The 26,309-nt window shown below is 32.4% G+C and overlaps 1 protein-coding gene across 3 annotated transcripts in view; it reads right to left on the bottom strand.

Moving 5' to 3' along the window:
• The window catches only part of LOC118181416 (uncharacterized), a 187,810-nt gene that overhangs the window by 50,462 nt on the left and 111,039 nt on the right, over positions 1 to 26,309 (bottom strand). The gene's annotated exons all lie outside the window — the stretch shown is intronic.

The following is a 26,309-nucleotide window of genomic DNA, read 5'->3' as shown; positions in this document are numbered from 1 at the left end:
CGTGCACTCATTCATCTAATAAATGTTTAGTAATAAAATATTTTAGCACCTATTCTTCGGTTCTTTCTATCATCATTGACAATTTTCGATAAATTGAAAAGATTCAGTGTTATATTTTTTTAATTATAGAAAGTAATGCTGCATACTCTGAGGCAAAAGTAGCATTATTTTTTGTTCCGCTTTAATTCCAACAAAAGTCATTGCAGCGTGGAAGATTTTTGTTCACTCTTAAACACTTTGTGCTTTGCCCATATGTTCAAAGATTACTTCCGTGTTTCCAGATTTCTTTAGTCATTTTCCGTACTGGATATTGTTTCGAAAGCTTATTTTTGTTATTTATTCGATGAAGAAATTTCCTTCTCTTTTCTCTCTACTGTCTTAGAAAATCATGTTAACGTCTCTGCTCTAACAGAGCATGCTGGGATATTTTGATCAAATAATAGACCAGTATAAAATGTATTTGGTATGTGGGTCGAAGCTGTTTGACTCCACTCTTCGAATATAAAAGAAAAACACAAAAAGATAAACTTTTTAAGAAAGCTTAAAATATATAGGACAACATATATATGGCGTAGAGTATATGAATGAAAAGTAAGTATATGTTCTACACACGTTAACAAGAGATAGTAAATGTTGACGATAAAAACATTGCTTGTACACGAAGTTCCTGTTATAGATTTTTATCTAGTTATATTTTAAAACGTAATTATTTTTAATGTTTTTATTGGTTATGAAATATTATTGATGTGTATGCATATATATATGCGATGATTGTAAATATGAAGGCAAGAATAACATATGAAATGTTCCGAAAGTCTTTCGGTTTCCTAAAATATCGGTTTTGAAGAAATCAAAATAATTACTAACTTAAAAAATCTGATGTATACACCACATGACTTCCTTGCACAGAATATTAAATTATAAGCAATTTTCCACATTTCGTTTAAAGATATTGAATTAACAGTTAACGAATTTTGAATTAAATCTACTTCGTCGACAGCGTATAAACCAAAATAGAATAAATGCACTCTTTTAATTTCACTATATTTATTTACGATAGCGACACTTCGGCGCTAGGTTCACTTATCGGCATTACATCTCGCTCATTTTATAACTCAGAGTGCACGAAAATTATATCATCTGAAGAATTACCACAAGTTCTATTCAAATACTATAATAAATCTAAAACGATATGTAAAAGAAAATTAAACAAATAAAAAAGAAACAGTTTTTCGCAGACGATTCAGCACAGCTTACCTAAAGCTCATGCGCTATTAATTAATTCAATTCTCACTTCACGGCAAGGCAAAAAAAACATAAACACTGAAAATATTTTCAGAAATTTAAAAGATATAGAAACGCATAAAACAGTAAGTACAATTAAAAGAATTTAAAAAAATTACAATTAAAATTGCAGTTTCTACGCAAAAACAAACTAATAATAATTCCAGAATGAATTAAGCATAATTTAATTCGCAATAATAAAAGAAGAACTTTGTTGTTACGAAGCTTAGTTTCTCTAGATTGGCAACAAATTCACTATTCTGCTACGTTTCAAATGTAAACAAACATAGCTATAGTAATCAAAAATTAGTCTTAGCTGCACTTAAAAGACTGTTAAATTGTTGATAATTCCACAATTATTGCATGCAGGTTAAAAGGTTAAAGGTAAAAGGTTCTGTTTAAGGCATAAAAGTCTTAAACAGAACGACGTAATTCAATCATTTTTAAAGCAAAAAATGCACAATTTACAAACATAAAAGAATAAAGAAATTGAGCTCAACCGAGTAACAGAGTGGATATATAGATACATACATTTATATATTTTGGTGCTGCCGATTGCAACCAAAATGGAAGGTGCACCTCTACATGTTAAAGCAGACCTATATATAAAATTTCAAGGTTCTGAGGCTACTCGCTTTTGAGTTATGCGAGATACGTAAGTACGTACAGACGCCACGAAAAAATCCCTATTCATTTTAAATCAGTTTTATAATTTTTGGGGGAACAAAGAGTCTTTTATTCTGCCCTTACATACAGTTGTCACGCAAAAATCTGGTTAAATTGCATTTGATAGCTGTCAAAATGGATATTTTCGTTGAAATATGATACCCGAAATTTTTCGCGATTACAGTACTTCCTTTTTACTTCGTACATGGAAGTAAAAATGGATAAAAATGTCGAACTTAACCCTTAAATGCATGTGGATGCCATTTGGCAACATACTCGTATTAGTCATGTAAATCAAATGAAAACAAAAATTTTAGCTTACCGCATACTGTAACCAATTAGATACATCCCGTTTACGTATACAGTTTTGTGTGCTGGCACTACTAACGGTGTAACGGTCATTATTGTGAGTTTATGTGTAGGGTATGGACATCATTTGTGTATACGAATTTTTGATTTTGTGTTTGTTGTTATTTTGATGTATTCAAAGTTTTAAAATTAAACAAGTTTATACGGTATATATTATAACACATTTGCCTACCATATGCTTTTGTAAAAGTTAACAATATTTTTTTCAAAAATTGGAATAAGAACTTAGTTTAGATTTTTTTTAGCATTTTTTATATTTTATGTCATATCAATTCTAATGTGTTTTTTCACTTAAGAAACAAAAAGAAAAATTCGTGCACTTAAGGGTTAAGATGTTCTAATCTACATCATCGGTCTGATCGCATTTAAAAAGAGAAAATCTTTAAAATCATAAAAGATTTATTTAAAAAAACAACTATAGTTCTGTGATCTTCAATCATTTATATCTACCAGTAAAGTTTCTAACTAATTAATTCTAAGTAAAGACGCTTAACAAAATGTAACAAAATTATATAAACGCAATTGATTTTATTCAATAGATGACTACGCATATATTAAAAAAGAAAAATACAAGAATACATAAAATAACACATTTCATAATACATTTGTAACAATTATTTCATAGTTTTACTGACAGTTAGTTTTAAGTTATCTTATATCTTTATCCTCTTCTTCTTTACTAGTCGCAATACTCAATTAGACCAGAAGTTTTATGCAAGTGGAATGGTAAGTAGTTTAACTTCAAACAGGATGTTAAATTTCACCATCAGGTTATCGTAGCTTAAGCAGGAGACATGAAAAATGTGCAATGGTCTCGCCGGGATTCGAACACCGGATCTCACTATTGCTTACGGAACGTGCTTCCATTTGCACCATGATGTGGGTGGGGAAGAAATACCTTACATTCTTCCCCTCTTAAAGGGCAAGTGGCAGAGTGAACTCAATTGACAAATCCTGGCAGTGACAAAATGTCATTCACCACCTTTTAGTTTTGGCATCAGTTGTAAGATCTTTCAGAATTTTTCGAAGTCAGGAAAGGTGAGAAATCCGGAATAACCTCGCCGGAACTCCGGAACTTTGACCGCTAGCCCGACGTGCTTTTCGATTGCATCCCGAAGGTACGCGGTAAGGAGAGAGAAAATACCTTACACACTGGGAACATTGAGACAACTGGGGCCGGGCACACAAATTAAAATTAACTCACGTAACATCTGAATCTAGATACTTGTGATTGAAGATAAACTAGATTACATAAATTCTTGTCTTTGCAGGTAAATGATATAATTTCAGATCTGAAAATCTTTAAGTCAATACTAAAGAGATAATATCCTCTCTGGTGTTTTAGTGTAAAATCAAAAGATTATTTATCTATGAAAAATGTGAAAATGCAATCCAGTAATGCAAGGTATAAATTCTACAAATGTTATCTCTCAATAAAATAAATCTATATCCTCTGTCTTTCCTGAAAACACATAAATTTTAGTGCAACAATTCTTAAACTCTAGAGATAGAAACGAACTCTTTTCATTTAAATATAAACAAAGAATACTTCAAAACACCAGGAAAAGATTAACCACCCAAGTAAGAATCAATCACCAGATACAGCTCTTTTCCCTAGATATTTAAGAAAGTAGCGTATTCAATAGAGGAATGAATTTAAATAATAATATATTAAAAATTAGCTTTCAGATATTTATATTCATATTCCAGTAAAATTAATATCCGATCGTATAGTTCAAATACACCTTTAATTAATTTACCAATTATCCCTATAACTACCAATCTTCCCTATAATTTTACTCACCAAGTTTGTATTTAGAAATCCATATTTTCCGTAAGGATCACATGGGTGACATGAAACAGACCACCATATAAAATGACTCAAATAAAACACACACTATTAAATCACTAAACGCATTTATTAAAGTTTTTAGAATAGCATAAATTAAGATAACTGGATCCAGACCCTACATGAACATTATTTTAAAATCACTCATAAATTAAGCTCACAACTAAAACTAAATTTGAGGAACATATAAATTTCTCTCACCAGTAATACAGCAATAATTACATCTTCTGACATTTACTAATTAATTAAATTATTTATATAATATTTATGCACATTAGATAAGTGCTATTTTCTTTTATGAAGCATTAAGATTTTCCCTCATCTATTAATTTAATTTAAATTGTAACTCATGTCAATTAAACATTTCAAAAATTCACTTTCTCAATTATTAATTAAGTAGCATCTCAGATTTTCATCTAACAATCAAAACGACTACTCATGCCTTAGAAAGTAACCTTCCAAAATCCTAATAATTAATTATTAAGGAAAAAGCAAAGGAAAATAAATCACTCATAGTTTCAGAACATAAGATCCATAAATGAAATTGAAAGTCCGCACCCAAAAAGCACGGTGTTTTCCAGGTCTACTTACGTAGGGTCATGTCATCAAACACGCTTGGACTGATCCTTCAGTCCTCAAGATTAACAGGGTAATATGGTAATAGAAGTGATCGTCCATTCCTTTGCTTGGCGGCATCCCAGATGATGATATCCAGAACTACTACTCTCATTGAAAACTGCTAATCTCAAAGGCCTAACTGCACTAACTACATGTATATCAGAAGAATACGGAGACTGAGATGATCGTCCTTAATATGTTCGCAAACTTGTCAAACATAATGCTTCTTTATTAGGTTCCTTTCCTTCAGCTATACGTTCCCCTTTCGGAGATCCACGCACCTTTTTGAGCAAGCAAGCATTTTTTTCAGCACTTTAAGCCACGAAAACCCGAGATTTCAAGCAAAAATCTCAGCGGCTAGAAATCGCCTTTTTCGATGAAACGAAAGGAGCTCACCGTGTCGGCTACGGGAACACTGACACTCTTTAATAATTCACATGTGACTTTTCAAAGTTTGCACTCTATAATTATTCTTATGCGACTATTCATACTTGGCCGGGACGGCTGTGAAGAAACTCAACCATCAAATTTCTTAATGCCGGGTAAACTGGATTCCCAGACCCCGGTCGGCTCTAGGCCGCCGGGCTACGGTCGAAAACTTGCTTCTCTCACTCGCTGCCTTTCCTCGTTCGTTTGTAAATTCAATAAGGTGAAAGAAAAATCGGGAAACGTCCGCCCCTACCTCTGTGCAACAAATTTTAACTACGGACGCTCCTCGGTAACGCCAAACTACGGACCGCCTCTAAATTTACTATTACCCCAAATCAACTACAAATTAATAATTACCCAATCTCACACTTATCTTGAACGCTCTCTAACCAACGAGAAAAAGGGCAATAATTTAGCTCCAAATTTCCAAGAAAAATCTAACCTCCTTTTAAAGTGCATACCCCGTTCTCGCACCGAACTTCAAGAATGTTTTCATCTGCAATTCTGTCAAAGGTGCAACACCAAAAAGTGATCAACAAAACAGAAAAGTTTCTTTTCAGAAGAAAGCCGAAACTTTCTCGCCCCCAACGAGAAAAGCACGTGCGCAGATTAGAAGTAAAGGAGGGAGAAGGGGGATCTGCGGAAGAACAGAAGTCCGTCAACATAATCACCCCAAATTGGACGTGGAAACGAACAAACACCCGCTTTTTAGCTATACAGCTCTTTTCGCTAGTTATTTAAGAAAGTAGCGTATTTAATAAAGAAATGAATTTAAATAATAATATATTAAAAATTATCTCTCAAATAATTATATTATAAATTCACTATTCACCGTAAATTAATAGTTGCGTAAGTTTGTGAACGAAAAGAACTCATTTAGTCTTTATGTTATTATTTAAAGTCTTTGTGTTTTAATAAATTCCACTAGATATGGATCATAAAGCTCTGTGCTGATTTTGCATTTCAGTTTATATGTGGTTTTAATATCTAAATTATATTAGGAGAGATAATTCACCAGGAGTTTAAATATATTCTGTGAATAACCGTTAAATGGCAACGTTAAGCTATTTCAAGCTACAGACGTTAAACATTAAGTGCAATAATTAAAACTATCAGAACTGAGACAGGCTGTTGGTTTTTATTAGCAGGGAAAAGGTTCTTCCTACACGCAATTTTCAGCAACCATGAAATGACGATATCTCTGACAAAAAAGACGAGAATCGACAACTGAAATAATTGTTTTTCATTAAAATGCGAAAAGCGAAGAGTGAATTGCAACCATAAAATTGAAATTTCCTTATTTTGATAGTTATAAAAAGCATCAAGTGAATCAAATTCAGTTAACGCTAAAGAATATTCTATAAATAACTGAAAGTGATGAAATAAATATCAGATCGAAAGTCTGACATTGATATTGTTGTACATTTTTGTTTTATTTCCTTTTAACTTAGTTTTTATGTTTTATTAAACAGATCGCTGTGTACATGAAGAGAATTACAGCACAAAAACATTTAAATGTATACCGAGATAAAGATACTTAAAGAGTTCTCTACGATGTCCCCAAAGTGTTCGCGACTTTACGATCGAGGTGCCTTTTGCCTTTTTAAAATGTTTGAGTAATCATGGTTGCTGTTTATGTTAGTTATTAAATAATAAACAATAAATATGTACATATACACATGTATAAGTATTATAAGTATGTATGTATGTTCATATACACGTATGTTCATTTACATAAATGTATATATGTAGTACGTATATATAAAGGTTATGTATGTATGAACTTCGGATTGACAAAAACGGCGATACCTAGAGAGATGAATTTTGACCATATATCCCCGAATTCTGAATTCTCAGTTTCTGATTTAAAAAAAAATATGTTATATGCAATTTTAATGAAATCTTAACAAATTAACAGTCTCAGCGATTTAAAATCAGTGTGAAAACACTCCACAAAGCTTTAGTATTTCAAATTTACTGAACAAATTCAGTGATTTAAAGGAAGTGCGTTGCCGCTGCTTGGAATAAAACAATTTTTTCTTCCTCGCACCAGTATGTTGCTATTTGGCAAAGCATAAGGTATTTAATTTCTTAGAATTTAATCTGTATTTTGTTGTTCACAAACAATCGATTAAAAAAACGGAGTTTTTTATCACTATTGTTATTAATCATTACTAGGTCCAATGAAATGATACGAGTTACACTCATTAAAATCATCGTATTTTTTTTTTTTTTTTTTTTTTTTTTATGATAACTATTTTAGACTATGGGAAGCCCAAGCGTCTGCTCTCACTAAAAGAGCAGATTTTCTTATGTCTTACATCTCTAACGAAATATCTAGGAACCAGCAGCAAACTATAATCTGCGAGTATCTCTTAAAGGAGAGGCATCTTACTCTCCAAGGCAAATATCTAAATTGGGAATTAGAAACGGTACAATTTTTGCTACTTACATATTAATATTCAATTTGTATATTTAAATTCTATTTTTTATATCAGTTAAACGCCTCACTCGTCGGACCCTTGACACGGCTGCGGTATCACTTACTAACATCTTATACTGAAAATGTGTTAAATATAATACTTTTTATGTAGTCTGCCACATTATTGGCTGGAAAGTCTGAAGACCAACGTTTTAAAACTTACTTTAGGGGATCTTAATATTTTAAAATTTTTATCATTATACAGTTAAGAGAATATTTCCTTTAGCCATCTTTATTGAACATCCTGTACAAAAGTATTATTTTAAGAGCAGATTGTATCGAAATATCGATCATCTCAACGTTAAACATGTGAATACGGTCGTTTTCAAAACAATTTGTGATATTTTTATGAACCTCGCTATGGTATAATGGATCAATAAAACTATTTTATAGCAAATCTCTCAGCTTTTGTTACAGTGTTAAATTAACATGCTGTTATTATTATTATTATTATTAACTGCTTCAGGTGTTGAACGCATAATTATCTTTCCCCTAAATGTAAACATTTACTAAATGTAGGTAATGAATAGTATACACAAAACATCATTTTTCGACGAGCTAATTGGTTCTTTTAATTTATATTATTAAATAATGAAGAATATGTATGTGTATGTATGTATGCAAGTTTCTCGCATTGTGAAAACACGGCTGCACCTAAAGCTATCAAATTTTAAACACTCGTAGTCCAGATTTTAAATTTCAAACTTATTTTTTATTTATACCATATATTATGCAAACTTAATGAATTTTTTATTAACAACTCATATATTTAAAAAAATAGTGGTTTGTTTTTAAATATATGAGTACTCTTCAAAATAAAGTATTTTTATCTGCAGCGAGCCCGATTGTTATCATTCGTGAAAATGTCGGATATCAGGCTTTCAGTTAGCCAATTCGGCTATTTTAAACTGCATGTTGCCATTGCCAGCACTAAAATACTTTTATCTTCCACGCGGCATTGTGTTGCCATTCAGCTAAACCTATTCAGCTATATTTAACTTTCAAATTTAATCTGTCTGTTGCTATATAAGATATTTCTCCCGCCTTCTTAGCATGCCTTCGTGGTGTAGTGGTCAGCACGCTCGACATGTATTCGAGAGGTCCGGGGTTCAAGTCTCGGAGAGGGCACTGCTTATGCTTCATCTCTACTGCTTCAAAAACATCCTAATGACTCTACAGCGGCGTCCGAACTAAATGGGTGGTGGATGATGATCCTTCACCACCAGGATATGGCGATTAGGTCACGTAATCCCCAGTCGTTCTTTAAAACGGGGAGTATATAATGTAATTCTTCCGCCTTCTTAGCATGCCTTCGTCGTGTAGTGGTGAGCAAGCTCGACGCGTATTCGAGAGGTCTGTAGTTCGAGTCCCTGAGAGGGCATTGCTCATTTTTCATCTCTCCTGCTTCAAAAAAAGCCTAGTGCCTCTGCAACTAAGCAACAAGTTAAGCTATTTAAAAGCAGTAAATGCATTTATAAATACTTTTTATACTTAATTTTGTTTTTTATGCTATTAAATTTGATTGATAAATCAAGATGCATTTAAATCACCTGATGTCGAATAAAAAGTATTCTTTTTTAAATGACACTAGTTGAACTATTAAAATTACCCTATAGTTTTCCTTTTCTATGATAAAATCTGTATCTAATATTAAGTAATTAAGTTACCTGTATGTATGTGTGCGTGTGATATTTATACGTTTTTCGCACTATGGCAAGCACTAGCGCCTAGAGCTGCAAAATTCTGAATATGCGTTGTCCTTCACAAGCACGTGCGTATCCTGAAGCTGAATATTGAATGTCAGATTTGGTTTTAATTCATTTCATATTTTGTACAAATTTAATGAATTTTCGATGAACAAATTCAGCAATTTAAAAGCGAGGAGTGGCAGTGGAAATAAAACAATTTTTTTCTCTAGCGCACTACACTGTTGCCATTCGGCAAAAAGTAATACTTTTGTTTTAATCAATAAACTGGGCTATTTAAAAGCAGTGTATTGCCACTGCCTATAATAAAATACTTTTATATTCAACGTGCCAGCATGTTGCCATTCAAAAATGCATAAGTTATTTAACTTACGAATTTAATCTCTTTGCTGTGGATTAACAAATCAAGCAATGTAAAAGCAATAAACGCAGTTCATAAGAATATTTCTATTTGGTGAAATAAAGGTGCATATAAATCATGACATGTTCAATTAAAAGTTATTATGAAATGACACTAGCTGGAATCATTAAAATTCTTTTATACTTTTTCCGGTTTTTTTATTTATTTTTATTTTTTTATTTATTGTTCAGGCGTCTGGCAGCAAAAGCGGCTAATGATTTTAAAATTTCACAAATTATATTTAGTTGAATCTTTAACCCTTAGGGCTAATATTATTAAACTTTACGCGTAGATTTTTAAAAGTCCTGTTACGATAATGAAAACTTACAAAACATGCACTGAACTGCAGTAAATTAAGAAATTCTCTTTGAAAAGTGTAAACAGGATATTTTAAAATTTTCATTCGTTTTACCTTGATGATAAACAAAAAGCCCACAACAAAAATAGCATGATTGGTTTATCCCTTCAAGACCATGCAAAGCCTTGAGATACAGCAAGTCTCCATTAACGTTATTAAGCTTTAATTATCCCGTAATGAGAATTTATAGTCGTTCATTAATTTTCCGCAAACTTTCCAATTAAAAATTAACGCTTTTTAAAATTTCAGTCCTTTTAAGTTCAAAATTAATCAGAATTTATAGAAATCGGTAAATGAGTTGAAGCATTCATGTGAAGATTAATATTCATAACCTGAAAGAACAAATTTAAAATGCGTGCATGCAATTTCCATTAATTTTAATCTGTTTTCATATTAAAGTAAAACGCAGCGTTAAAAAGAAAAGAGGACGTATTCAGCCATGAATTTATTTCACTAAATGTTATCTCCCAGATCATGTTTTGTATTCCTTTCAAATTTCTTTTCGTTTAAGTATTCCTTCATTTGTAATTAATTATAATTAATATTTCTAAATGATATTTTAATTAAATATAATTTTAAAGTAAGCGAATTCGACATGTCGGAAACCAAAAGTAAGAGACTTAGATGTATTCAATTAAAATACATTAAGGGATTATATTAGTATTTAAGAATTAAAAAAGTGTTTAATGATGTAAGTTCTACTTTTGCTAACTCAGTTAAAGTAACTCAGAATTTTTATATTTTCATATACAAGTTAGAAATTTTTCACTAAGAAAATATTAAAGAGTTATGTTTCGTTATTTCAGGGAAAGGAAAAAGAAAAGAAAAAAAAATCTCAAAGTTTTCAGACTTAACGATCACCAAAAAGAATTTGTTAAGGTTTTATACGCTCTCACTGAGCTCGCAGTCTTCCATTTTGCTCTTACACTCACTTCTACTTATCCTTTTCTTAAAAGTTTTAGTTTTATTATTAAGCATCGTTTTTTCGCATTTAGGCCGCATAAGCTCAACAACAAAAATTACAAACACTTTAAGAGCTGCATAGCAGCATTTTAAGAGCTGCTTTTTAATATGTTTAGAATTCCTGATACAGTGTTAAGTGTTGACATATATTTTTACATATTTTTTAGTCTTTTCTCAGTTCATCATATCAATATTCAGTGTCTTAGTAAGATGACTAAAAATTTTTTGTATCTTTTTATTATTAACCACTAGCCGATACGCGGCCAGCCTTCGTCTGGCTTTTAAATGTACCAGAAAAATGCCTAAAGGGAACATCACACATTAAATTTAAAAACTGCACAGAATTTTACTCTGCAGAACAACTTTATCAAAACACAAACAACAAAAATTAAAAACAGAAATTTCAATAAAAATATATATATAAAAAGAATTACAATAAAATAAGCAATATCCCTTACATAACACAAATATTAATTAACCTAATAAATTAAATAACCAACTTCCCATCGCAAAATTTTAAAAATTCAAATGGTATAAAGGAAGATAAGAACTTTGTTTCCTAAAACAAATCATGCAAAATTTTATATAATTAAAATAACATATAATTAAAACATAATATAAAAATTACAATGAAATAAGCAATAAATCTCATATTTTCAAGAGAAAACAGTCAGCAGTCCAGTAACCAAAAGCAATGAATGAAAAACTGTTGCCAAAACCACATTTCTAAAAGAATGAAACTATCATCAGAAAATAATAACCGATCAAAATTGTGCTTTGTGGATGACATAATTAAAAATATGCAAGCATCTTTGCCATTAGCTAATAAAGAGAGAGAGAGAGGGGAAAAAAACGGAAAGTCTTTCTGTTGTGCCTCACGAGACATATATGCGTCAGAATAAGAAGATTGCGATGCGCGTGTTTCGTGTATGATTAATAATATTGTAGTCCATATTTTCAACAGTCAGCAGTCCAGTATACAAAGCATTGAATGCAAAACTGTTGCCAAAATCACATTTCTAAAAGAATAAAACTATTAAAAATGATGAGATTTCATCAAAAAATATATAATTAAAAAATCTGATTCGAATTTTGAAAAAAAATCGCTTCAGAGTGCACTGACTTTTGTCTAGATGCACCTATGTACCAAATTTCGTAGCCCTGGGTCTATTAGCTTACGCGTAGCACGAATGAAAGACACACATACACAGACAGAGTTTTTCTTTTGTTATATGTAGAGATTTTGCGTTAACTTCATTTACTCAATATCGCGTTCTTCGCACTTAACCACATAAAATTCAATTCAGCATAATCAATAATAAAATATTCAAAGTCAGCATATTTTTAGAACTTACGATAGACTGTTAGCGTCTGCCACGCATATTTTTATATTCACTATATCATTTCTTTAAAAAGCAGGCATGCCTTAAAATAATAGTAATAAAAAAGAAAAAGTGTATAACAATCTTAATGAGTCCAGGTAGTGTAATTTCATAAAACATGAATTTAATACATCTTTATTTAAAAAAATCACATTAAAAAGTAGAAAAATAATTATTTCCAAGAATTCTACTTATTGCCTCTAAAACTTTTAATGTATTTTATCAGTAACCTTCCAGATTAAATTTAAAAGTATTTTAGCCTTTACTTAATAGCAACACGCTGGCGCATGAAAAATAAAACTATTTTATTTCTGGCCATAGCAACACATTATTTTCATAGAGCCGAGTTTGTTAATTAAAATTGAAAGAAAACATTTTTGCGAATGGCAATAGTCTCGCGCACTGGAGATAAAAATATTTTATTTCGAATAGTATTGCCACTGCTCACTTTCAGATCATTGAGCTTGTTAATCAAAAATTCATTAAAATTTCACAGAATATGAAACAAAAAATAATAAAACATATTTGAAATTAAAAATTTGGGCTTTCGTGTGCACTTTCTCAGTGGAGGACTACGTCATACAAAATTTGATGGCTCTACGTACCGTCGTTTTTTCAGAATACGAGTAACATGCATACGTACATGCAAATTCTTTATTATTAAATTTATTTAAAATAATACAGAGCAATAATATTTTGTGGCAACAGTTTGAAAAGTGATATTCTGTTTATTGTGAACCGATACAAAATCCCATTTCGAGACTAATAACTTCTTTTAGGCTAAAACGTCTTTAAATTATACGGACAGTACTTTTACTAACTAAGTTGAAATAAGTTCAAAATTTTTATCATCGTGTTCAGAATTTTAATCTTCCTGTTTCCAAACGCTATTTTGGATTTTAATACCTCATCACCGCATAGATTAAAGGTAGCTGCAACAATGATGAACGTAACATTCGCAGGAGAAATCTCTATAACTTCACGTTTTATGACATAAATCAATTCTGACAAATATCTTGGATTTGATACGTATACATATCAGATTTCAGATAAAAGCAGAATCAAAAATCCATAAAAATTCATCGGAGGGAGTTCGGGGGATCGCGGCGCTCACAAAACTGCAGAAGATGACTCTATCTTCAAACGTTGTACGCGTTGAAACCTTGCGTAATTCCAATAAAAATTTTGATTTTCCTCTCCTTTCTTATATTGTCTCTTTTACTATGCTCTTCTTTGTAAATGTTTCGTGTCAGCAATATTCATTGTACGTGTATCGTTTCAACGCCAAGTTGTGTTTTTCAATGAGCTGATTAATATGCATAGGAATAAAGCAGTTGTTACCATTGGAAAATTTCGAAAGGTTTCCACCGTAATCGTAATAGAAATCATCACAATCCTGAGAGCATATCTTCAGTTAACATTATCTTGTGAATTGAATGTGCCAGCCCGCTTACAGATGGAATTAACAAGACTAAACTAATGTGTGACCTACTTTAAAGCAAACGTTCAGTGAAGTGTATACCCCCGAATTTACAAATGCTTGCCTGCACAGCTCTCAGGAAGCCACAAATTTTGCATCGTATGTGATTTTCATCTTCAGTAGTATATACCAGAGTGAAAAACGTTTCTCAGGTATGAAAGGAGCATGTTCTCAGCATAATATACGTAAACCGGACCTTCATCTCTCCTTTATTCTGAAACCTGGCGAGCAAAATTTCCGGACATGTGAATGCTGGTTGTAGAAAAAATAGGTATCACACCTACCATTCAAAATTATTTATGTTCCAACTGTTTCTTTTTCTTTCTTTTTCAAGAACTATCATATTAAAAAAAAATATGAAACTACTCACTTTAAAGTTTACCGCATCAATAAGTAATGAAAATGAAATTTTGTTTCCTAGGCTCGCCTAACTGTACACCTGATGACTATTTCGTCCACTGAGATTTTGAGTTTACCGTGACTTCACCTAGAAAGTTGCCCATGCTATACCCATTCCACACACGCTATACCGATAGTATACCTATCAAAAGGAGGGACACGTCGCGAAATATTTATACCCTTGGTTTCGGACCAACAGCCAGCTTCTGCTAATCTCCATACCGGCCAGATTAAGTTTTGGAAAAATTAAACTCTGAAATTTGTAGTAGAAAATTAAGTTTTGGAAAAATTAAACTCTGAATTCTTCTTTCTGTAAATATAAATTACGAAGAGAAAAATGACCTTATGAAAATAATAATTATGATTGCGGTTGAAATCAGGGATTCCGAAAACTTTTCTTTTATCGACTCGTTTTAAAAGAAGAGTTTTCTTTATCGATCCCCTTACATTCTTTTCTATATATAGCATAGAACATAATTTTACAAATGATTGCGCATAAATAACTGAAAAATAATAATTAGACTTAAAGTATGAAAAAATGGTATTATTAAATTTACGTTTTGTTATTTTTTGCAATTATTATCATTTTTAATTTTACAAATATAAATAAGGTATCAAACACAAAATCACATATTCTAATTGCCTTAAAAATTTGATTTTAATGAAAGTTATGAGTGCGCTTGATGTACTGATAAAATGCTTTTGAATATTTGGCATAAAATTTCGTAATTTAATTAAATCACCTCATTCAGAAATATTCAACCTATTTCTTGATTTCTGTAGAAAGTTATTAATTTCACAAAAGCCGGCTTCTACTAGGTAAGAAGATGGAAGCGTCGATAATGTTGCTCTCGTAACAACCTTAATTTTGGCATACTTCTGCCGAATGGCTTTTAAATTTCAAAACTTAAGGTACAAAATAATAAAACATAAGTTTAATAAACTATGTTTTTTTCAAAACTTTTATTCATAAACTTTAAGTTACTAGTAACTTAAAGTTTATGAATGATATAATGATTTATGAATGACTTTGATTAAGACTTATTCGTAGGATAAAGCTTTATATCAATAAACAAGTAATCATCAATTTTATTAATACATTTTTGCAATCAATAGGATCTTGATTCTGATGATCAGTTACCAGTGCGTATTCGGTTATCGACCACTTAATCGTCATAGAAAATTTCATCGAACCTCCCCCCCCCAAGATCTATACCCATCTTGTTGTGAAACTCCTGCTTTAAATAATAAGTGAAACAAAGAACATTTTTAACACAGTTTTCCACAAACAGATAAAATATTAACGTAATTTTAAGCATACTACATATTCAACTAACAAATAAATAAATAAAAATATAAAAAGACAAATATATTATATTAGACTATTAAATGGACTATTAAATTAGTTATTCTAATAGACTATTAAAATAGTTATTATAAGTATGAAGTTGAGTAACCAGAAACGTTTTCGTAACAATTATTAACCTTATAATTGCATATCAACTATTCTAACCTATTCATCAAAAGACCATTATTCAAACCTTACCCAGTAACCCATCTTAGTACAGTAAATCTTTTTAAAGTAGTCTAAATGTTTTCCAAAATCCACATTTATATTCGCAAATCTAAATGTAACTTTACTTAATCTATTCTCTGATGGCAAATGTTATTCATTTGATAGACGGCGAAATCGCAGAAATCAGGAGCAAAAACTCAAAGTAGTTCCGGAAGCATCAGCACCTTCCTTTTCTTGAACAATCATTATCATATCATTCTTCTTCCCATAAGAATGACAAGAGGTATTGTTTCCTCATCTATCATCCTACTTCCGATGATTAATGTCTTCGGGATTCTGAAAATGACAGGCCGGAACACATTTTGGTCAATACTCAACGACATTTTGATACCGAAGCCACAATTGTTTCAAGAAGTATTCCTCCAAAATATAAATACTTATCGACGCTCTCATCTGTCAAGAAAATGTACCGTTTAAAGACAATTTTGCAGTCAGAAAGCTAAAATAAAGGGTAAGTAAATAGCGATTGATCTTTTATTCGTTTTATGGAAGGAGGCATCAGGAGTAAAACACACATTATTTTGAATGCGACTTCTTTTAAATTGAGAACGAAATAAATTTCTACCTTTCATTTTGTCAGTGGAGTTGTGATGTATGCTACATGTGAAAGGAATTCAGATTTCAAGCAAACTGCATGAATGTTAAATTCCCGTATATCTTGGTATATAGCGCGACACCTTAATTACATTTTATCCAAACACTGCATAAATTTCCTACATTGCAAATGAATTTGAGTACAGTATAAGCTATTTCTCTCACTTTCCTAGCATTCTTTCGTGGTGTAGTGGTTCTGCACACTGAGCCGGTATCCAGAGGTCCGTGGTTCGATACACGGCGAAGGCGTTTGCTATTTTTCATCTTTCCTGCTTCCAAAAAAAATCCTAATGTCTCTACAACCGTTTTCGACAAAAAAACCTAATAGCGCTAAGAAATTTGTTCTAAACTGAGCCATGAGAAATTAAATATTATCTTAATAGGAATTTTATAAAATAAATAAATAAATAAATGTAAAAGCTTTCAGTTTTTAATGTGTATACCCAAAAGGGTGTTTTCTTCATTTACACATGTATACACGTTTCGAGATCATTTGAGCTACAAATATTTAGAAACCACATGTCTTTAGAATTTCCGATAAATAGTCTTGCGTGCTTTAGATTAAAATGTATTTTTCCATACAGTCCGTTGCCATACTTTCTTTGAAATCGTTGCGTTTCTTAATAAAAAAATTATTAACATTTAAAAAGTATGAAATATATAATAAAACAAATTCGAAATTCAAGATTCAGGCTTCCAGGTGCCTATATTCGGGTGGATGACTATGTTGTTCAAAGGTCGATGACTCTAGGTACTGTGTTTTTTTTAGAATGCGAGAAACATACATACATTTATGCAGATTCTTCATTATTTAATTTTTTTAAATATAATACAGGGAGATAATATTTGATGGAAACAATCTGAAAAAGTGACACAGCTGTTTATAGTGATTCGACGCAAATTGCCGTTTCCAGACTGATAGGCCTTTTGAACTAACGCCCCTTTGGGCTAATAAGAAATATATAACCGATTGCATATCTAAACCTTTAACCGGTTTAAACGTTCTTACCCGGACTTTGTTTTAGCAATCGCTGGTCGTAGTTATATGCTTCCAATTACACAAATGATGCATGTGTCGGCAATAGCAAATTGTAAAATAAAATTAATTTTCGACGAATAACGAAATCTAACTTTTAATACGGTCTCCCGATTCCTGTACTTGTATTTGGGAACGTTTTATACTTCTCATCAAAAATTAACCGGTACGATAAAAACTGACGGGGCATTTAATATCAAAATTTGCAATTTTTAATGTCATTTTCAACTTGCAAAAAAGGATCGGTTAATGAAGTTAGAATAGTTCGAGGAAACAAATTTAAATGAAGTGCAGCAAAAAATATCTGTAATCTAGTAGTCCGTACAGGAAGTCATGTAGTGTCCACATCAGATTATTTTGTATTGGCTATGTTATTTTTTAAAAAATAATACATGATTGCAGCTTTTAGTGTCACCATCCTTATATTTGTATTGCCATGCTTTTTTATATTATCTGTATTATTTCTTTAAATATAATATATTTGCTGGCAACATGTGAAAAGTGACACAGGTTTGAGATTAATAACACCTCTGGGGTTAAAATATCAATTGATATATAAATGAATAAGTAAAAGAAAAATTGCATGAATACATTTTGCAGGACACGTTGCAATAACGATATAACATAATTAAAACTTAAAACGTAAACATCATTATCAATATTCTTACATGAGTGGACACTTTAAATTTATCTTAACACACTGGCACATATTATTACGCATAATCATAAGTAGAGCATTGTCATACCTGCCATAAATATTTATATAATGCCGAAGTTGCAATAAATTCTCGGTTAGAAACCAATACATATTATTAAAAAACCTGAAAATACAGTCGAGCTATGATACAATGTCCTAATGAGTAAAAGAATCACACAAAATACATAAAATTAAATGCACGTCGCGTACGTAACTTTCAAAGTGATTACAAATGTATTAAAACAGCAATATTCTTTATTTGTACATTACAAAGAAGTAACAGTTAACAGAAATATAACATTCGCTTTTTGTGGTCTGAGAATACACTAGTATTCCGATTACTTAGAAAGCAAATATTAAATTGAATATTAAGAACTAGGCTTCTGTATTAATGTGCCTTCTAACTCAATTTAAAGCGAAAGTTAAATTCACCAACAATCAACACAGCGTTCAAGTGAGTAGAATCACAACGTCTCTGGCATGAGTTGGTGTTGCGAAGTAATACTCAATCATAAGTATTCATTCTGTCTAGGAAAACTCGTTTACGAAGCCTCAGTGATTTAAAAAAAAGTGTGTTGCCATCCGGCAAAAAAGTCTTTCGAGTTTTATCAACAAATTAAGAGGTTTATAAGAAATGTATTCCCACTTCCCGAATAAAAATATTTTTATGTTGCACTTGAAGGTGTGTTATCGTTCATTTAAATGTTAGATAATATTTAATATTTCTTTCAAATATATTCTGTTATTAATTAACAAACTAAGCGATCTGAAAGCAATAAATGCAGATTCGTTTCCATTATTATTCATAGCTAGCTGGAGTTAGAAAATACATTATATATATAAAGAAAGAGACAAAAAGCAATAAATTTAGAAAGGCCCAAAAGAAGTGAAATTCAAAGCACTAAATTATGGAAATGGAATTATTCATTCACACAAAAATGTTGAACTCATCTTTGATGCAATAAAGAATGCATTTTTCTTTATTGGAAAGACCCTACATCGAGGAGGAGTTCAAAACTTTCGGGGGGTGAACTTGTAGAGACATTAGGTATTTTTTGAAAGCAGGAGAGATGAAAAATGAGCAATGCCCTCGTTGGAACTCGAACCACAGACCTCTCGAATACGCGCCGAGTGTGCTGACCATTACACCACGAAGGCAAGCTAAGAAAACAGGAGAAATACCTTATACATTCCCCCTTTTAAAGGGCCACTGGGGATCAGGGGTCCCAGTCACCAAATGCTGGTGTTGGAGAACCATCATCCACCACCTTTATTAGTTCGTGTGCCGCTGTAGAGACATTAGGTTATTTCAAAGCAGGAGACATGAAAAATGATCAATGCCTTCGCCGGGACTCGAACTTCGGACCTCTCGAGTACACTCCTAACGTGCTCACCACTACACCATGAATTCATGCTAAGAAGGCGGAAGAAATACTTTATGAACTGCCATAATTAATTGTCTAGAATGCTTAACAGCTAATTTTGGATGAGCAGATATGCAGTGTAGGAGGTAGGAGGAGTTCAACGGAGTCTGATCTACCTCCTCTTGATAACGTTGAATCAGATTTAATTGCATTCCTTTTCCAGAGTTTTTGTGATTTTTGTATTTCACATTTCTTTAATTCTTCTGACTTTTGGATAATTTTACGTATTTATAGGGAATTTTAAAATTTTAAATTTCATTTCTTTTGGGTCTTTGTGGATTTGATTATAAATTTTTTTGCTTTTCGTCTATACTGATTAATTTTCAGGAGCATTTTGTGCGGAAATAACTTGGGAAAATTTTGTTTTAAAACAAACAATTTGTGATACTACACACGCACATATATAAATGTATATATATATATATGTGTGTGTGTGTGTGTGTGTGATGTACCAGCTTTTGTCCGGAATATATAGATTGGTGAAGAAACATAGATGTAGTCGTAGCTTAAATTGTCAGAAGATAAGTTTAAAAAACAGGATCCATTTATTATATTTCAGGAGAAAATAGCAGTTACAAAAATTAAGATATCCGGAATAAATAAAAAAGAATTACTAATAACTTTTTGTATGAAGTTTACTGCATCGTTACATCAAAGGAAAGACCCCGATATTCCTTTGCGAGTCCTTTTATAGCCTCTCGAAAGGCGGAGCTTCCAACAAATGACGTCAGCCTCGTCAGCCAATCCAGTTCGCTTTAAATATTTCCAGAACATTCTATAACAGTACGTGCAGAAAAGGCGGGAAGAACAACTTGACTACGGGGCTGTGGATTTAATTCCACGTACTTTCAAATAAGAGACCGTCGCCATTAAAAAATGAAAAGAACATACAGTTAGAATTTTAACTGTATTCTTGACTATGGAATTTTATTATTACATATATATATATATATATATATATATATATATAATTATATATATATATATATATATATATATATATATATATATATACAAGGCGTATTCGGAAACTAAGTACCGTTTTGAAAAAAAAAGAAAAAAATAGTAAAACAATTTTTTCGAATCCAATTTTATTTTTAGATCAAAATACATGTCTTAAACTATTTTTCAACATAGTTTCCGCCAATGATCAAACACTTGCCATAGCGGGTGACCAGTTTTTGTATACCATCGTCAAAGAAACTTCCCGCCAGTTTCGATAACCACGACTCCACAGCATTCTTCGTGTCATCGTCAGATCCAAAGCGCTTCCCACCAAGCTCGCGCTTCATGTGCAGGAAAAAGTGATAGTCGGACGGCGCCAAGTCCGGGCTGTACGGCGGGTGATCGAACTGCTCCCAATGAAACTGTCGAATTAACGATTGACTTACACCAGCAGTATGGGGCCGAGCATTGTCATGGAGCAACACAATTCCTTTATTGAGCATTTCTCTTCGTTTGTTTTGAATGGCACGCCTTAGTTTTGTTAAAGTCTCACAATATCGTGCCGGATTAATGGTTTCACCTCTGGGAAGAAATTCAGTAAGCAAAACGCCTTTTCTATCCCAGAAGACAGTACACATGATTTTTTGTGATGACATTGTCACTTTGAACTTTTGTTTTTTCGGAGAATGAGTGTGTCTCCACTCCATCGATTGTTGTTTCGATTCTGGTGTGAAATGACACACCCAAGTTTCATCACCTGTCACAATTTGGTTTAAAAAGTTTTCTCCCTCATCACTGTACCGCGTGAGAAATGTCAGAGCACTACCAAGTCGCTTTCTTTTGTGAACATCAGTGAGCATTTTTGGAACCCATCGGGACAACAGTTTGCGATAAATTAAGCGGTCAGACACAATTTCGAACAAAACAGTACGTGAAATTTGTGAAAATGCCTCTGAAAGAGTTGTCATTGTGAAGCGTCTGTTCTCATGAATTGCTTCATCAACTTTCCTTATCAAATCATCGGTGACAACAGAAGGCCGACCACTCCGAGCCTCGGCGTGGACATTTGTTCGACCTGCATTAAACATTGTTACCCACTTTCTCAGCATTCCATCACTTATCGCGTATTCACCGTAAACTTCTGTCACTTGACGATAAATTTCGGCCGGTTTAACATTCCTCGCTTTCAAAAATTTAATCACGGCACGAATCTCACAGTCAGCGGGAGAACTAATTGTCTTAAACATTTTGAATGTGGACAGCAAACTGAAAACACAACATAGAGCAACCAAAATGGCGACAATTGAATGTCAGTGAACAAGAAAGACTAGTGCGCATGCGTGGAACGCCTACCACAGCGCTGCGACGGGCGCTAGAATGAAATGGTACTTAGTTTCCGAATACGCTACGTATATATATAATGTGTATATATATATATATATATATATATATATATATATATATATAATTGTTATTGTAGGCAGCCAATAACCTAAACAAAAGAGCAATGAAAGAAAAGCTTTAAAAAATTCAAATAGTTTAATTTCGAACTACGCACGTGAATTTTACTTTTTCATCTTTTCTGTAAGCAGGAATTTACTCTTTGAACAAACCACTTCCTAACTAATCGTACATATTCAAGAGAAATAATGCCAGGAAATTTAAATGGTTTTGAAGCAGTCTCAAATATAATTTCCCGTAAATTCTTCAGTCCGGTAAGTTTAGAAAATTCACTAAGCAATGCACTTCTTTAATTATACTTCCTCTCATATTCCTCAATAAATAACTCCTTCAAAAGGAGCTGACTGTTCGGGAGATTTCTTAGTTTTTCTTCCACATAATAACGTCATAGAAATTCCTCTTCATAATCTGGCAAGGCACCTCTTACAAAATCATTGAAAGCCTTTTAACCTTTGAAACTAATGCAACTCAAAGAAAATCCTTTTAACTGAGTTCCGTGCATAGCGAACCCCATTATAGACGATATTAATTAACTTTCCTCTGATTTCCTTTACAAAAGCCAATGAAAGGCTAACTTTCACTGACACATTATTATTTTTCTTTTTTTCATCGCTTCTTTTTGGACGTGCGGAGGAGCTACTCGCTTTTCGAAACGTGAATAATTCTTCCCCGTTTATAATGACCTTCGTGGAAGAATTAGTTCGATTTAGAAAAGCGAGCCATCATTACTCCCAAAATTACGAGCTCCGTACCATTAGTCGGCCTGCTTCAACAAAGAAGAGATTATATTAGTTAATAGCTTAAATGGATTTTAACTGGCAATTCGCAAATCTGCTGATAAACTAAGTTCTCGGGTATAACTAGTTGGCTTGTGTGTTGCTCTGGTGGAAGCAGGCAAAGGATTATGGGTAAAAGCAAGAGATTAAGTATATGCAAATATAGTGAGTTTCTAGTGCGCTTTACTTAACGGCGGGAAAATGGACTTCGAAATTACCGTAAAATCCCAGTAATGCTTTAGGGCAAGGAAGCGGGCAAATTGACGGGTGAATGTAGTTTTAGATGTGGGAAAGGCAACTAGATAGCTAGAATTATTAAAGTAACCAACCACTTTGTAAGCAGAATTTGTTGCAGAATTATTGAGTACTTTTAAGTGTTTGTTGGAAACTGAAGTCGTGGATTCTTCTAGAATGATTATTTTTAGAAAATGATTATTCTAGAGTTAATCGACACCGAAAAACCTTCATGTCTATAACGGTTTTTTATGGAACTCTTAGTGTATGTGTGTGTATTTTTCCTTTTTCTTCTTCTTATTATTTTTATTTTTCATAACACTTTCTAAGGCAAATAAAATGAAATCATTATCCCATTACACTTTGCGTCCAAAATTTATTATATATATATAAATAAATAAAGTATATTGTATGTCCCAAAATATATTTATGTTATTTACTAGCATGGGCAAATACTTTTGATCGCGAGGCAAAAAGGTCTCTTTTAAGGCATCATGGGGGCAAAGCAGTGACGATCTTTTGCAATTCTCTTATTGTTTGAAGAACGTAATGGGAGGGGTAAAAACAGCCCTTCCTTGTAAAAATTTAAAAACCAAATGCAGCAGATAATTCCTTGAAGAGACACAATTCAAAGAAAAAAGAAAATAATAAGAAATGTTTGAAAAGGTTCAAATTGGCATCATCATAAATTGGATCATAATAAAAAGTTTTTTTTAACGTTACGTGGTTTACACAGTAGAGATTATCGATAGAGATGGTCCGGGTGGAACAGCGAAACATTTCGTAAAATACTAGAAGAATATGCATTTAGACTAACATGGGAACGTTATAGAAAATCTGTACATTTGAAATATGAAAAGTGAAAAGTTATATAACGTAATTCCATAAGCATGTATTATGTTATTTAATTAGTTATATCATGAATTAAATGAAATTTTATTTAGCTAATTTAGATTCAGAAGTTTAAAAAAAAACTGTTCTTAAGAAATCCATCCATTGCTTTTAAATAGCTTAGTTCTTTTCATCAGTTTTATAGTTTCATTGGTTATATATTTTTTAATACAGGATTAAAAATTGAAACAACGCAAAATCGCGTTCGAGACTTTTGGGTTAAAACATTACAATTACAATTTTAAAAATTACATTTTTTTTCAAAATAAATTGCAAATAGTACCCCCCAACGGGATCTGTTCCGATTAATCATTAGATGATTCATAAATACGTAATTTAATTTTCAAATAAAAATTTAAGAGTTGAAATGTTTTAAACTCCCTTTTCCGATCTCAACTATTTCTTTTTTATCTATTCTTCTAGATAATTTTATGTATTTTTGTCTATTCATTCTACATTTTTTTTAATTCTCCTGTATATTATTCTATCTATCTATTTTTATTTATTCTTATTATTTAACTAGTTCTTTAAATCTAATCATTCTTTTTATCTCAATTCATAAATTTCTAAATTAAAGCTGCTAGAAATGACATTACTAAATTCTTCGGCGGATGCACAAACTTTCTAGAATTCTAGATTTCTAGAATTTCTAGAAACTTTCTTCTTAAATTAAACTGTACGACTAGAATAATTATTTGTAATTATGTGAATATACACTGTAACAACAGATGCGCACTGGTGCTGCTGATTTAGATAGTTTGTATAGAAAATTGGGCAGGAAAAAGAAGAAATTGTCTCTGCACTGGATTTTATAACGGAACACATTAAGCAATCAGAAGCTCAGCACTCGGCCGAGGACCGACTTTTGCCTGCCTCTGTTTTAGATATATATCTCTATAATTAAATAATAAATAATCTAAATGTCTATATGCATTTATATACGTATGTTCCTCTCACTGCCTCCCGGGGTACCACGACTCAGGTAAACTCCGACTCAGGTAAACCACGACTCAGGTAAACTCTAGGAAGCTACTGGTTAGGGTCTGTACCTAGGCAGTCTCTGCCACGAGGGTATAAAATCAGTCTTCACAGGACCGCCGAACCAGTCATCGCTGGCGATGGCTGGTTCGGCCTTTGCAAGGGCCATATGGTACTGTCATGTCCGTTTCGTTGGTTCTGGTGGAGATATATAGTCAGATATTCATGGTTGTCCGGGGTGTAATACCCCCGTCGGTGGAGTCGGCGAGCCTTTAGACTGCTTGAGGTTTCCTGTATGCGCTTGGAACCTCAAAACAGCATATTCTTATCCTTCCTTGGCTTCCCCCCTGGAGGCTTCTTGAATCTATCTTGACGGATTGATGGCCCGGTCTGTCTAACAGTGTTCAAGTGACTTTGTTCTGTTGCCAGATGTTTGGGCCCCTGTTAATGTCAGATGTTTTTACATTTCCTCCAGGACTGGGACATGCAATGTGAGTTGCTGAGTATGACTGTTGCCTCTGATTAGTCTTGGCTCATCGGCTCGACCGATAGGTTAGCGGTCTTTTGGATCGTCTGTAGAGGTTGGGACTAACAGTATTAAGGCAGCTTATCAGGTCTAGGTGCTTCTTCCTCCTAGCACACTGTTACTCGCACTGTGAAAAAACGGAGCATTTTAGAGCCACCACATTTTTAACACACACTGTCTTTCACTCGAACATATGTACCTAGAAACCTGAATTCTCAATTTTGAATTTGGTTCTTATATATTTTAACCTTTGCGCGAAATTGAAGAAATTTTGAGAAACAAAACCCGCGATTCAGAAGCTACGAAGCGCTTTTAAAACGTAAGATATTTACGATTTCCAATTTAAATCGAAAACTCGGTAAATTAAAAGAAATATTTTGCAACTCGCAAAGCGTAAGGTACTTACTTTGCTTTTAAATTTAAAAAGAAACTTAGCAATTTAAAAAAACTGTGTTGACGCTGCATGTAATAAATTACTTCTATTTTCCACACGCTACCATTTGGCAAATTGAATATTATGTCAAGAAAGTGAAATGAATTAATTAATTCAGCGAAGTGAAACTTTTCGGAAAAACTGACTACACTCATTAGGTAATATTTAATATTTCGATCAAATGAAAGCTGTATGTTTTTGTTAACAAACTAAGCAATTTAAAAGCAATAAACGTAGTTTCTGGTCTCTGTTATTTTTAATTGTTATTCGCTTTCGCGGTCTTGCAGGCCTTCTAAATACTGATATAACCCAGAAGAAAACGTTAAAATGCAGTGTTGCAAACAAATAAATAT

The sequence above is a fragment of the Stegodyphus dumicola genome, chromosome 9, assembly GCF_044657685.1.
Source record: "Stegodyphus dumicola isolate Sdum_Otavi_A_Nest chromosome 9, ASM4465768v1".
NCBI lineage: Eukaryota > Metazoa > Arthropoda > Arachnida > Araneae > Eresidae > Stegodyphus > Stegodyphus dumicola.
Note: the sequence above shows the minus strand (reverse complement) of the source record. Positions and strands in the feature narration are given on the sequence as shown.